Raw genomic sequence first — 15,705 nt, 5'->3', positions numbered from 1 at the left:
ATAAGGAGTAACTTAGGCTACAATATTTTTTTTTTGTTAAATTCAAATGCGTACAATGTCGCGGGCATAGCTAGTAGATAAATAAGTTTATTAATCTACAAACATACGAAGGATTATAAGAATCTAAAGAGACACAGAAAGCACATGAGGTATATGCTTAAATATTTCACGAGGGAACCCTAAAGAGTGACTAATATTCTTAATATAGATATATATTTTAGGATACAAGCACACAGACAGATATACTATATGAAGCTTAAGTTGGCGGAGGGGTAAATTATTGAATACAACAACAGCCTTTAAATTTCCCACTAAGGGCTAAAGCCTCTTCACCCTTTGAGGAGATGGTTTGGAGCATATTCCACCATGCTGTTCCAATGAGCGTTGGTGGAATACACATGTGGCAGAGTTTCGTTGAAATTAGACATATGCAGGTTTCTTCACGATGTGTTCTCTGACACCGATCACGAGATGAATTATAAACACAAATTAAGTACTATTTTCAGTAGTGCTTGCTTATGAACCCGCGATCATCTGTTAAGATGCACGCGTTCTAACCACTGGGCATACATACATGTCGCCCTGATAACCTTCTTTTTAAGACGTTGGTTAAAATTGTTTTTCAGCCGCTAACTCTTGCATTACATAGTCTCCTGGTACTTTTGTTTTGGCTAAAACGTGATTCTGTAAGAACGCAGAAGAAACGCCCGTTCGTTCATTCGTCATCATCCGTGTATCATCCATCCATCATCATCATCATCATCATCATACATACATATAATAAAATTGGAGTGTCTGTTTGTAATATTAAAATAGACCTCTTTTACTCAATGCGTATTTATACATGGTACATATACCAAAATAACATTTTTTACGATTTTTGTCTGTCTGTTTGTTCCGGCTAATCTATGGAACTTCTCGATCGATTTTGATGAGACTTGCAGATAATTAATATAATAAGGAGTAACTTAGACTAAAATTATATTTTCTTTGTTAAATTCAAACGCGTACGGTCGCGGGCATAGCTAGTAATATAGATGTATATTTTTTTCAAAAACAAGGCGTCAAAAATGTCATTTTTGTTACAGTGAGTATAGGATGATAGCTGCTCATATGACAAATAAATAAATATTGGACAACATCACATACATTACTCTGATCCAATGTAAGTAGCTAACGCACTTGTGTTGTAGAAGATCAGAAGTAACAACGACACAAACCAGACCCTAGACGACATAGACAACTAATGGCAATCTACATCCACCCGGGACCTCGGAGTGGCGTACCCATGAAAACCGGTGTACTCACCACTCGACCAACGGAGGTCGTCAAAATCTTAGTTCCTAAGGTTAGTTGGCGATGTGAGGAATACTTCTTAAAGCGTCATTGTCCATGGGCGATGGTGACCAATTACCAGGTGGCCCATATTCACCATCTATACCATAAAAAAAGATGATAATGATGATTGGTTGACAATCAAACGATATACCACCCACACCTCACAGATGTTTTTTTTTATATATGAAGGTTGTAAGGTCACGTTGAAACCAAAATATTGGGTACTAGGAAAATATGACCAAACGAGAGATCGTAAAAGGCGAGTTCGGTACTGTGTGCACTCAATATACTTGAGCGTTCTAAAATGAATTTTATTTTAAGTGACACAAGACTGGTTTCTCTTTGAACTTCAATCACACCGACTCGACCTCTTTTATCCGGATGAGAACCTTCAACTAGCGATCCGCCCCGACTTCGCACGGATAAAATTCTGATAATAAATCTACCTAGTACAAGATGTATGATCGCTATAGTTTGATCTGTGTCATTAGGCGTAAGTTTTTAAATACAACGTCAGATCAGAGCTATGCAAAAGTATTTAGTTTAAAGTCATTTCTAATACGTTTAATTATTTATATAATAGATGTCACTGTACCGAAGTTAGGTCGCGCTAACGTTTGGTATTGTTGTAAATACTAATGTTCGAGAAATGTTTGTGTATTCAGTTCAAAATTAATAATGTATACGAGTACGTGAAGAATAAAATATCAAAGTAAAAAGTGAAGAGTTTTACTGCGTTATTCCTAAATAAGCTTATGTACGACTGTGCGGGTTGTACACAAAAGATGTGTTTATTCACGACATCACATCAGAAACATCTAAATTTATAAATGTTTCTTTACTATATTATCCATGTATTATATACAAAAACATTCCTTTCTTTCTATTAAAAAAACCGCGTCAAAATCCATTGTGTAATTTTAAAGATCAAAGCGAATATAGGGACAGACAGCGTTAAGCGACTTTGTTTTATACTGTGTAATGATATTGATGATTGCATCCCACAAAAATCATTTATTTTACCCACGTGAAGCCAGGGCGGGTAGCTAGTATATACCATATAAGTTACGCGTCACTATTTACACCGGCTCAACCGGTTAAAAGAGGCCGAGTCGGTGTGACGGGCATTCCGTATCGATTATATCCCCATTCAAAATAAATTAAACCTTGTTGCTTTGGAAATAAAATATAATTTACAATATTGACATGTTGCATCTACTAACATAGGAATTACTAACATTAAATGCTTAATATATACAAGTATGAACGAAAACTAGTTACGGTATAAATCTTGACCGCGTGGAATGGTGGGAAGAATGCTAGCAGCATTTCCCCGTTGAATCGCCATTCCGATCCTCTGTATCTGCTTGGGAAATATTGCCTCTTATATTTTATGGTCTCCTGGTACTTATGTTTTGGTTTAAACGTTACTCTGTAGGCAGGGTCGAGATGGTCTAGTTGTAAATAAAGTACGTGTTGTTTTTTATCAACAGATGATTGCGGGTTCAAACCCAAGCAAGCACATCTTTTAAAGCTGAATTTTTCCTTGTAAACCATTTATTTTTATTGTTCTTTTTAAAACCTATTTAGGTGCAAATATAAAAAAGTATCTAAGTTATATTTTATAACGTGCGCACAGGAAACACCTTTGTTTACCGTAGGTTATAAAATCATAAGCCGTGATGGCAAATTGTATGCGCTCTCTTATACCGTTGTATTGCTTGCTCTTGGATCTACTATTTACAGAACAAAAGTTAAAAAAAGACCCTTTGAAAATAATACCCAGAATAAGAATGCTCAAAAGCCCTTAGATTCGATGTTTTTTGCCAAGGGCCCCGTGGCGAGCACCATATTTTTTATTATAATAGTGGGTAGGGTGGCGGTGGGTAGGTGGTAGTTCTTCTTTCTTTTGTAATTCGTGGGAAACTGCTACAGAGTCACGTTTAAACCAAAACATAATACCAGGAAACTATGAAACGGAAGAGAAAAACGTTCGGCAATCGGTATGCACTTATTTTCGTTCTTGAAATATAATAAATTGAACCTTATTGTTAGGTTCGTAAGGTTGAAAATAACTTTGAATGAATACATATGAAATGGAACAGAGCTTCCGTTTAATGGATGACACCTGTTGCAGTCTCGTCAACGTTGTAAATTAAACTTAATTTTTTATGTATTTAGGTTTAAATTTTATTGAAATAAGTACATAGATTATTATCTACTATAGCAATTTGTCCTCTTCTATCCGTGCTGGTGTTGAGAACTACAATGGCGTTACATGTAAGAGCCTTTACGGATTGTTGGTTAGAATACTTGGATCATACATCAACAGTCGTGGGTTTGATGCTTCACTGAATTTCCATCTGCTTAATTTTAAATTATAAACGCGGCTCGCGTTTAAGGGGTTGTCATGAGGTAGGTAAAAAAAGTAGGCTACGTACGTCCTTCCTTGGAGGTCAAGCTTGATTCACAACAAATTTCATCAACAACAACAACAGCCTGTAAATTACCACTGCTGGGCTAAAGGCCTCCTCTCCCTTTTTCAGATTTTTGGAACATATTCCACCACGCTGTTCCAATGCGGGTTGGTGGAATACACATGTGGCAGAATTTCTATGAAATTTGTCAAATGCAGGTTTCCTCACGATGTTTTCCTTCACCGCTGAGCACGAGATGAATTATAAAGACAAATTAAGCACATGAATGAGCGGTGCTTGCCTGGATTTGAACCCGCAATCATCGGTTAAGATACACCCACTGGGCCATCTCGACTCAAATTTCATCAAATTCGGTTCATTGGTTTGGTCTTGAAATAGTGACAGACAGACAGACAAACAGAGTTACTTTTATAGTTATAATATTAAATATATGACGGTACATGGTGCGCCATCGTGTTTTTCGTACTGACTGAAAGAGAGTGTCAATGTAAGTCGAACGGCGCTGTAGTGAAGCGTCGCGGCGAGGGTAGCGAGGCAGCCATCTTGAATGCAGTTACATTCGGAATTTCCCGCGCACCACGTATTTTTTTTATGGTATAGTTTAGCGGACGAGCATATGGACCACCTGATGGTAAGTGGTCACCATCACCCATAGACAATGACGCTGTAAGAAATATTTACTATTCTTTACTTCGTCAATGTGCCACCAACCTTGGGAACTAAGATGTTATGTCCCTTGCACTGGCTCACTCACCCTTCAAATCGGAACACAACAATACTGAGTACTGTTGTTTGGCGGTAGAATAACTGATGAGTGGGTGGTATCTACCCAGACGGGCTTGCACAAAGCCCTACCACCAAGAAATGACGAATGCAACGTATGCGACGCATCGCTAATTTCCAGTAGTTTCTGTATTATTTTGTACCAGATTTGTTGAGCGTTTTATGTGTGATTGTGTATGTTATGTTTTAACGTAACGATATCAATAACTACTGCGAATATCTGTGTTATTTGATTTGCTTAATTAAAACTTTGGGAACATTATATTCATTACGTCGAATCTTTACATCGTCGATCCCACAGTGTCTTAAGACGAAAGTCTTCAATCAGTGCGTCCTACCCGTCATGACATATGGAGCCGAATCGTGGACACTCACGACAAGGCTGGTCCACCAGCTTAAAGTCGCTCAGCGTGCGATGGAAAGGGCTATGCTCAGCGTTTCTCTGAGGGATCGCATCAGAAATGAGGTGATCTTTCAAAGAACCAAAGTCATCGACATAGCCCACCGGATTAGTAAGCTGAAGTGGCAGTGGGCTGGTCATATTTGTCGTAGAACCGACAACCGTTGGAAACGTGTTCTAGAGTGGAGACCGCGTCTCGGCAAACGTAGTGTAGGACGTCCTCAGGCACGGTGGAGTGACGATATACGCAAGGCGGCAGCAGGAGCTGGATGCGAGTAGCCGGAGAAAGACCACAGTGGTGTGCACTTGGAGAGGCCTATGTCCAGCTGTGGGCAAAATGAGGCTGATGATGATGAACAATATTCAAACGAAAATACGCCCACTTATAATTAATTATTCTGATATTGACAGTTAAATGACTATATATAGATTATTCTCCTATTCCTTGATCAAAGACAACAAATATTGTTGTGAGTCAGCGTTGTTGAATAAACTTGAACTCTCTTAGAAGAGTATTTACCCAACAGTGGGGATTTTGATACATTTTTTTTGAACTCACAATTTTGTCAATCAATCCATCCATCAACCGTAATCAATCATTTGACCGACTATTGTTATGGAGAAAGCCATGGGAAAATGCTTATAGAGTCACGTTTAAACCATAACATAATACCAGGGCACTACGAAACAGCAGAGATTCGTTATGCGTTTCAGGTTTTCGTTGTCCAATATTGATCCTTATTAATAATGTAGCAAGGTAAAAGTCACTTTGCATCAAAACGAATAAATACCGATTCGACCTCTTTCGACCGGCTATTGCAATAAAAGTTACTTTCAAATACTACAACTACTTTAGAAGCAATATATTTTGTCACAAGTTTATGAAAATTGTGCATTTATTAGTGTCAGTTGGCCTGGAAGACTGTCTGTCTATCTGTCAAAACTATTTTTCTCAAATACGCGTGGAGGTTTTAAGTTTTTGTGTTGATACCATACTATAAGAAGTGACATCCCTACCATACCCGTCCACTAGTCGTCTCGCTGTCGGCACGTGAACTAATTAGCATTCCACATTGCGTTCATTGACATTTAAGTCGAGTAATTAAGATTAATGCTTAATTTTCTATTTAAAAAATAATTAAAAAATTAAGAGTGATTTGTAAGGTACATTGTTTTTTTTTTAAAGAGTCGAGATGTACCAGTGGTTAGAACGCGTGCATCTTAACCGACGATTGTGGGTTCAAACCCAGGCGAGCACCGCTGATTCATGTGCTTAATTTGTCTTTATAATTCATCTCGTACTCGGCGGTGAAGGAAAACATCGTGAGGAAACCTGCATGTGACAAATTTCATAGAAATTCTGCCATATGTGTAATTCCACCAACCCGCATTGGAACAGCGTGGTGGAATATGTTCCATACCTTCTCCTCTAAGGGAGAGGAGGCCTTTAGCCCAGCAGTGGGAATTTACAGGCTGTTGTTGTTGTATGTTTTTTTAATAAATTGCCACTTCTGATTCTTATAACACTCAAATTTTCGGTGCGCCCTGGAGCTGTTAAAAAACAAATTTCCAAGTCTTTTCAGCAGGTTCGAATCGGACTTGCTTTTGATATTACCAATGGGTATGGATGCACTCAAGATTGATTTCGGACATTGATACAAAATAAATAATGGAGAGTTTAACTAAAACTTATCTAATTTTTTCATCGATATCCGGAATTCTAGGTAAGGACTACCTGGTGTATCATGAGAGCCATAATGACAAAACGTCACATAGTAACAAGTCTGCAAGCGAGGGCTGCCAGTGACGGAGAAAAATAGGAAAAGCTGATTTAGGTAAGAAAGATCGGTGACTCAGGATGGTTATAATAAAAATCACAAAAATGCAAAAATTACGGGAAATGTTTTAACCAAAACAAAATACCAGGAACCTATGAATCGAAAAAGATTATGTGTTAACAATTGCTTTTTGCGCACCATTGTTGATTGTACCTTATTATTTAAACTTTAAGGTTTAATTTTCAGTACTCCGTAGAAGTTTTTATCACACCAACACGACACCGATACACCTCTTTTATCCGGTTCTATCAAATATCGATGAGATTGCATTTATGACCTTGTGATAGTGTATTTAGAGTTTCCTATGTAACTAATTAGCTATTACTTCATTGAAAGTTTAATTTAAGAAACTGCTAATAAATAAATTAAATAAAAGTATCAAAGATTTAGGATGTAACTCCGGAGTTTCTTGCCGGTTCTTCTCGGTAGAATATACTTTCCGAACCGGTGGTAGCTTCACTTAATTGTTAAATGACGATTCAAAAGTGCTTGTAAAAGCCCACTTGAATAAAGTTTATTTTTATTTTGATATCGAGTAAAATATTTTAAAACTAACTTATGAGTTAAGCTTGTTAATTTATTACACATGCATACCCGGTTAAAAGAGGTCGAGTTGGTGTGATTGTCTGTGATATTGATTTGACTTACCCAAATGAATTTGATCTTTGTGACTTTACAAATAAAGTGCCATTTGCTTTATTAAAATATTTTATCTTCATTTGCTAGCTCTTACATTTCATAATCTCCTAGTACTTATGTTTTGGATAAAACGTGAGTCTGTTAGGAACGTAGCACACAAAGTAAAAAATTATATATTAAGGTTTGGAGGGCTTGTCTTTTTCGAGCGATTCACTTAATTGAGGATGTAGCGAGCAACTTCATAATTTGTCATGGGCATAGTGACATGAAAACTTTGTCCCTGTACCTTGGAAACCGATCCAATCAGCGAGCACGCGAGCATCTCTTAACGAGCGACCAATTATCTAGATGATATAATACAATTGTAGTCTGTTTGATACATGATATGAACACATACACGGTTCATATATGAAAAAAACATTTTTTACAATTTTTGTCTGTCTGTTCCGGTTAATCTCTGGAAGCTGGACAAGACTAAATTTATTTGTAAAATTAGTCGGTTGGCTTGTCGGACTGTCTGTCCGACAAAATAATTTTGCTCAAAAACGAGTAGAAGAAGGACCAGTGAATTAATGTGCTTAATGGCCTAGAGAGGGAGAGGAAGCCTTAGTCCAGCAGTGGGAAATTTACAGGCTCTTGTTGAGTAGAAGTATCAAATTTAAATCCGCTGGAGATGAAATGATTTGATGCTAGAGAGTAAATGTGAATAACATATAACCCCATATATGTATATGTCGAACAACAACAACAACAACAACAACAACAGCCTGTAAATTCCCATTGCTGGGCTAAAGGCCTCCTCTCCCTTTGAGGAGAAGGTTTGGAACATATTCCACCACGCTGTTCCAATGCGGGTTGGTGGAATACATATGTGGCAGAATCTCTATGAAATTTGTCACATGCAGGTTTCCTCACGATGTTTTCCTTCACCGCTGAGCACGAGATGAATTATAAAGAAAAATTAAGCACATGAATCAGCGGTGCTTGCCTGGGTTTGAACCCGCAATCATCGGTTAAGATGCACGCGTTCTAACCACTGGGCCATCTCGACTTACATGTCGAACTATGATGATCTTTTCTTAAGATATTTATATCAAAAAAATAATTTTAAAACCTAAACTCTCATCTCTTTAGAAGGGTATTTATGATGGCTTGTTGTAAACGTAAACTAACTGAAATGAGTGAGTGAGTAGAAGAAACAAATGTTTGGCTGCGATACAATTTCTACGTTCTTAACAAGACTCACGTTTTAACCAAAACATAAGTACCAGGCAACTATGATATGTAAGAGCTCCATAATAAAGGTGCAATATTATAATATTGCAAATGACACTTTATTTGTAATCCCACAAGGTTCAAATTCATTTGGGTAATCCAAATCAATGCCACTGACCATCACACCGACACGACCTCTTTCAACCGGGTAAGTGTGTAATTAACTTTTACTTTTATATTTTACTTTACGAAAATCTTCCCATTAACTTTGATACTTTTCCGTATATAATTTAATTTATTAATTTGATAAGAATTATTAATTATGTTTAATTCTAGATAATCAACGATTTGATACTTTCTCAAATTAAATTTTCAATAAAGTATCAATTTAACTGCTAATCTGTAAAAGTAATTAATATCATCGATATTTGATAGAACCGGATAAAAGAGGACGTATTGGCGTGAAAGACTTATAAGGAGTAAAGAAATTTAAACCTTGACGTTCAAATAATAAGGTACAATTTACGATTGTCACTGAAATACCAAAAGCCTTTAGTCTGTTTCGTTTTATATTTTCCTGGTATTTTGTTTTGGTTTAAACATTTCCCCTCACATTTATTTAGTACTCACTAGCTGTGCCCGCGACTATGTTCGCATTTAAATTTTACAAAAAAAAAATTGTAGTTAAGTTATTCCCTATTATATCAGTTAAAAATTCGTCAAAATTGGTCCAGCCGTTCAAGAGATTAGCCGGAACAAACAGACTGACAAAAACAGTTTTGAAAAACAGACAGCCCGATATGTCAAAGGCTGTTTTCCTTTGGTCCTAATTAGGCTTTTAATAGACCTTTATTGATATTGTCATATCCGGATGAAAGAGGTCGAATCTGTATATATTAATTTTGATGCAAAGTGACTTTTACCCTTGCTGCTTTTTTAATAAGGTTCAATATTGAACAACGATATCCTGGAAGGCATAACGAATCTCTTCTGTTTCGTAGTGCCCTGGTATTATCTTTTGGTTTAAACGTGACTCTATAGCATTTTCCCATGAGTTCTCATAACAAATAGACAAAAAAAATGATTTTATTATGGTTGGATTCATATTAATTGATCATTTCATACAAAATTTTTATATGCAAACATAAGTGTATAGAAATACCCTCACAATGCCCACTGCTGGACAAAAGTCTTCTTAGAGAATTGAAGTTTTATTCAACATCGCTGACTTCATGATATTTGTATTTGATCAAGGAATACGAAAATAATTTATATTATATATGAAAGTAACTCTGTCTGGCTGTTGCTCTTTCACGACTAAACCGCTAAGCCGAATTAGATGAAATTTGGTATGAAGTAAACTTGAACTCCAAGAAAAAGACTTTTTTACCTGATACATGACAAGCAGCACCCTAAAACGCAAGTAGAGCCCGGGCGACAAAATTAAATTTAATTAATTAAAATTAGGCACATATAATCAGTGAAGCATCAAACCCACGACTGTTGGAATATGGTCCAAGTGTTCTAACCAACAATCCATAACGGCTCTTACATGTAACGCCATTGCAGTTCTCAACACCGGATAGAAGAGGACGAATTGCTGCAATAGAAGATAATAATCTATGTACTCATTTTAAGGAATATTAAACCTTAAAACAAAAATAATAAAGTTTAACTTACAACGTTGAAGAGACTGCAACAGGTATCATCCATTAAACGGAAGCTCTGTTCCATTTCATATGTATTCATTCAAGGTTATTTTCAACCTTACTGTTCTAACAATAAGGTTCAATTTATTATATTTCAAGAACGAAAGCAAGTGCATACCGATTGCCGAATGTATTTCTCTTCCGTTTCATAGTTTCCTGGTATTATGTTTTGGTTTAAACGTGACTCTATAGCAGTTTCCCACGAATTACAAAAGAAAGAAGAACTACCTTACACTACTATAATAAAAAATAGATGCTAGCCACGGGGCGCCTGTCAAAAAAACATCGAATCTAAGGGCTTTTGAACATTCTTATTCTGTGTATTATTTTCAAAGGGTCTTTTTAACTTTTGGTCTGTAAATAGTAGACCCAAGAGCAAGCAATACAACGGTATAAGAGAGCACATACAATTTGCCATCACGGCTTACGATTAACCTACGGCAAACAAAGATGTTTCTTGTACGCACGCACGTTATAAAAACATCTTAGATACTTTTTTATATTTGCAGCAAAAGAAGTTTGAAAAAAGAACAATAAAAATGGTTTACAAGAAAAAAATCAGCTTTAAAAGATGTGCCTGCTTGGGGTTTGAACCCGCAATCATATCTATTGAGATAACAACAACACGTACTTTATTTACAACTAGACCCATCTCGGATCCTGCCATACAGAGTAACGTTTAAACCAAAACATAAGTACCAGGAGACCATAAAATATAAGAGGCGATATTTCCCAAGTAGATACATATATACAGAGGGTCGGAATTGCGATTCAACGGGGAAATGGTGCTAGCATTCTTACCACCATTCCACGCGGTCAAGATTTATACAGCAACTAGTTTTAGTTCATATTTGTATATATTTAAGCAATTAATGTCAGTAATTCTTATGTTAGTAGATACATCATGTCGATATTGTAAATTATATTGTATTTCCAAAGTAACAAGGTTTAATTTATTTTGAATGGGTATAATCAATACGAATGCCCGTCACACCGATTCGGCCTCTTTTGACCGGTTGAGCCGGTGTAAATAGTGACGCGTGACTTATATGTTATATACTAGTTACCCGCCCCGGTTTCACAGGAGTATAGTAAAGGTAAGTATATATACAACTTCAAGATTGAAGTACGAACATAAAAGTATTCTAGGCTTTTCTCTACTATAATATACATGCACTTTACATATAAATTTTCTTCTTGAATCAATCTGTTTGTTAATTATTTTTCTTAGTTTAATTATCTAATTAATTTAGGTCTGATAAATTCCTACCTTTTCACCTAAATTTCATGATATTGGAACGTAACATGATGGAGAAGATTTAGTTTTAAGCGTACCTTTCCGTAAATAGCCCACGTCTGGAGAAAAGTACTATAGTACGACACGACTTAGATGTAGAATAGAATAAGGTTTATTCGGGAACGAGTCGAGATGGCCCAGTGGTTAGAACGCGTGCATCTTAACCGATGATTGCGGGTTCAAACCCAGGGAAGCACCGCTGATTCATGTGCTTAATTTGTCTTTATAATTCATCTCGTGCTCGGTGAAGGAAAACATTGTGAGGAAACCTGCATGTGACAAATTTCATAGAAATTCTGCCACATGTGTATTCCACCAACCCGCATTGGAACAGCGTGGTGGAATATGTTCCAAACCTTCTCCTCAAATTGAGAGGAGGCCAGCCTAGCAGTGGTAATTTACAGGCTGTTGTTGTTGTTGTTGTATTCGGGAACACACACGTTTACAAATTAAAGAAATACAAAAGATAAAAAAAATAGTAACAAATGTTAACAGGAAAAACAAATGTAACATGCAATTATTAAATAAAAATATACTTACAACAATGAAGAGAAAAGGAAAAAAAACATGTCTATAAAAAAACTAATAATAAAAATGAAAAAAAGAGAATCTTTAATGGTGCAATGTCCCCGAAAAAAATGTCCCTTACTTATTGTTGGAGTTTTGCTCCAAAACTGGTTTTCAGTGACGCGTCAAATTGACGAATATATTAGATCATGTGATATTATAATCCTTTTATTTAATCATCATTTATTTATCTATGTTATCGAAGGGACAGTAGTAGTAGCCAGGGTCCAAATTACATTGGAACTAGCTTTCGCCGGTGGTTTTTCCATACCTTTCCAAATAAGCATTGCATTTCCAGTACACAATAGCAAACTTGATGTGGTCAACTCATCCCACCTACCACCTCACCTCGTCACCGTTTACGGAGTCACGTTTTTAGCCAAAACATAAGTACCAGGGTACTATGAAATGCAAGGTATAATATTCACTTTGCAGATACAATCTTGAAATATTGAAAATTACACTTTATTGGAACTGTAACTAGGTCTAAATTCGATGGAACTAAATTGAAAACATTTGTGGGGTTTATCAATAAAGTTTCATTTATTTTTTTGCACCACCTCGACCTCTTTTAACCGGGTTATATATGTGTTTATTATACACACGTTCATAATTAACAACACTTATTATATATACGAGCAACCCGGCAACGGCAATACTGATACTAAATATACTACATAATTTGTTTATTCACGACATCACAGTAAAAACTTCTAAAATTATCAGCGTTTCTTTACTATATTGTCTGTGTATTATTATATACAAATATACCTTCCTTTTTGTTGGTTTGGTCCTGAAATATATGTGTACTATATATATATAAATATAAAGTATACAATCCCCTTTCTATGCGTCGTTAAGAACACACATACACACACACAAAACAAAAAAAATATTCCTATGACGTCACGTTTAAACCAAAACAAGGTACCAGGATAACATGACCAAATAGGAGATCGACAGACTATCACTTGTCGAGTATTTCAATGATGCAAAAGGAACTTTATGCTATGCATAGTTAGAATTGAATTCGCTAAATTACTAAATTTGATATACCGATTCAGCCTCTTTTATCCGGGTTTAATTGGAATAGTTCGGAAAGGAGACCACCGGTTTCCATACAAACTTGGGCCTGACGTTACAGGGCTCCAATTTAGCCCTCAATTAGTACTTATAAAGATATATTGCTGGGCCAATTTTCAGGTTGATCTGCAATGGCCAAATCAATAAAAAAATTAATAAATATATTTGAGGTTATGTCAATTAATTCTGTTTTAAGTTTAATAAGTCGTGTATATTAGGGCTTTAACAATATTATTCACAATTGGCGACTACCAGAAAACAGTCTGTCAACTAGGCCCATCAATATATACCCTACTACCGAAATAACAATTAAATAAATTCTCTGATATGTACCTACAACACAAACTGACAGTTCCTGTCATCCCAGCATTTTAGGTCGTATCCTTAAGCTTGTACGTTCTTTAGTTCAAGGTTTTCTCTTATCCTAGCGTTTTAGATCGTATCCTTAACTTTTATGCTCTGGAGCCCAAAGTTTTCTCATATCCTACATTTTAGGTTATATTCTGACCTTAGGTACGTGTTAAAGGTACGACCTCACAGAAAACCGGCGTAAAATGACACTTGTGTCGTGTTTCGCTACGTGAGTGAGGATACCGGAGGCCTAATTCCCCACCCCTTCTCTTCTGGTGTTGCAAATGTCCATGGGCGGCAGCATTCAATTTCCATCAGGTGATCTGTCAACTCGTTTGCCGCCCTTCCCCGTAAAAATAAATAAATAAAATAAAACTAAAGTATTTCGATGGAAAAGGTAATAAATAAAAATGATTACTTATTTATTAATTTATTTATTTATTTATTTATTTAATACTTTATTGCACACACAATGAAAGGACATACAAATAAAGAGAACAATTAGAACAAAGAAAAGAAAATAAGAGCGTGCAAAGGCGGTCTTATTGCTAAAGCAATCTCTAACAGACAACCTTTGGTGAAAGGATTTGCAAAAGCAGAAGCAGGATAGTGCAAAAAATAAAAATAAAATAATATTCATGATAAACGAAAATAATGACTTATAATATACATACTAATATAAAATATATATAACCTACATACGTTACATATAAATATATGTATATGTATATACTCACATACATAGATACATAAAAAATTTATTTATTAATCTTCATCTTCTCTGTACAACAATAAAATATTATCTAAAAATTGTGCAGGAGGTGTTACATTATTTTGAACGATCAGTTGCAATTCCACAATTAATGCAGAAACTCATTTTGTCCGTGATCAAGCTTGGCTCGTCGAAAAGGCAAAGTACAGGTAACCAGGTGTTCGCGCAAGGGTCAATATGTGTAGCAGAGTATCGTGTCAAGAATCAGAAAGCGTTCAGTATCGGAGTACAAGCACGGATCGCAATAAATTCAAGAAACACGGAAAAACACATTCACTACGTATTAATACAGAAAGCGAATGCCAATTGACATGACAATTGACAGACCACAGACAACCACAGACGCGACAATGACACATAGTTGCTGAAGGAATGTCCATCGATATCGATTTTAAGATAAAAATCGATGGATCAATCGATCATTAATAAGTCTATCCCGATTATGTACGCAATAAAAAATCAGTATGAAGGCATTTAGTGCATAATGTATTTATTTATTCATTACTATTTTACTGTATTAAATAAAATACAATAAATATTTCTAAAGAATAAAAAAACAATTTCATAATCGATTAATCGACATTATTTCGTATCGATTTAAAAGTGTATCTCGTACGGTTACGTACCTTATACTTGTCATTGACAGTTGTTTAAATACTTTGAAGATGGTTAATCTAACGCTTACGGTAAAAAAGCATTTACAAAGTCAGTTCGTGATTACAGACTAATGATTTGCTTTTTGCAAACTTGATGAGAAATCGTTGGCGGTAGTTGTTAATAATATTTCCTTTGTTCTTCAAATAGACAAATGTCATCTTAGTCTACCCGTGACCACGAACACTGCAAAGTGCTCGAAACGTCGGGATGTTTAAAAATAATCAATATACGCGATTCATCCGTATAATTAGTTTTATTTAAATGTGTAATAATCGCGAAAATTTAAGACAACATTATGATTTGCTTTTTTTCATACTTGGCCATTGCTATTTTGGTTAATATTTTTAGGGCAATCTGAAAAAATAGACAAGTTTTTTGGGATAAATTTCATGTTTGTAACGTTGGGCCCAAAATCGGGTGTCTCCTTTGTTATTCAATTATATTTTTTATATTTTAACACGAAGTAGTAACGGTAAATGGTTGGACGGATTTTGATACCACTTATGTGTATTTATATGGGTCCCTACATAGTTTTAATTGGATTTAACAGGTTGCGTTGCGAAATAATGGAAATAAATACGTGTTTTTTTACACGTATGTGATTTTTATAGAATTCGG

This window comes from Vanessa cardui, chromosome 30 (genome assembly GCF_905220365.1).
Source record: "Vanessa cardui chromosome 30, ilVanCard2.1, whole genome shotgun sequence".
Lineage (NCBI taxonomy): Eukaryota > Metazoa > Arthropoda > Insecta > Lepidoptera > Nymphalidae > Vanessa > Vanessa cardui.
Note: the sequence above shows the minus strand (reverse complement) of the source record.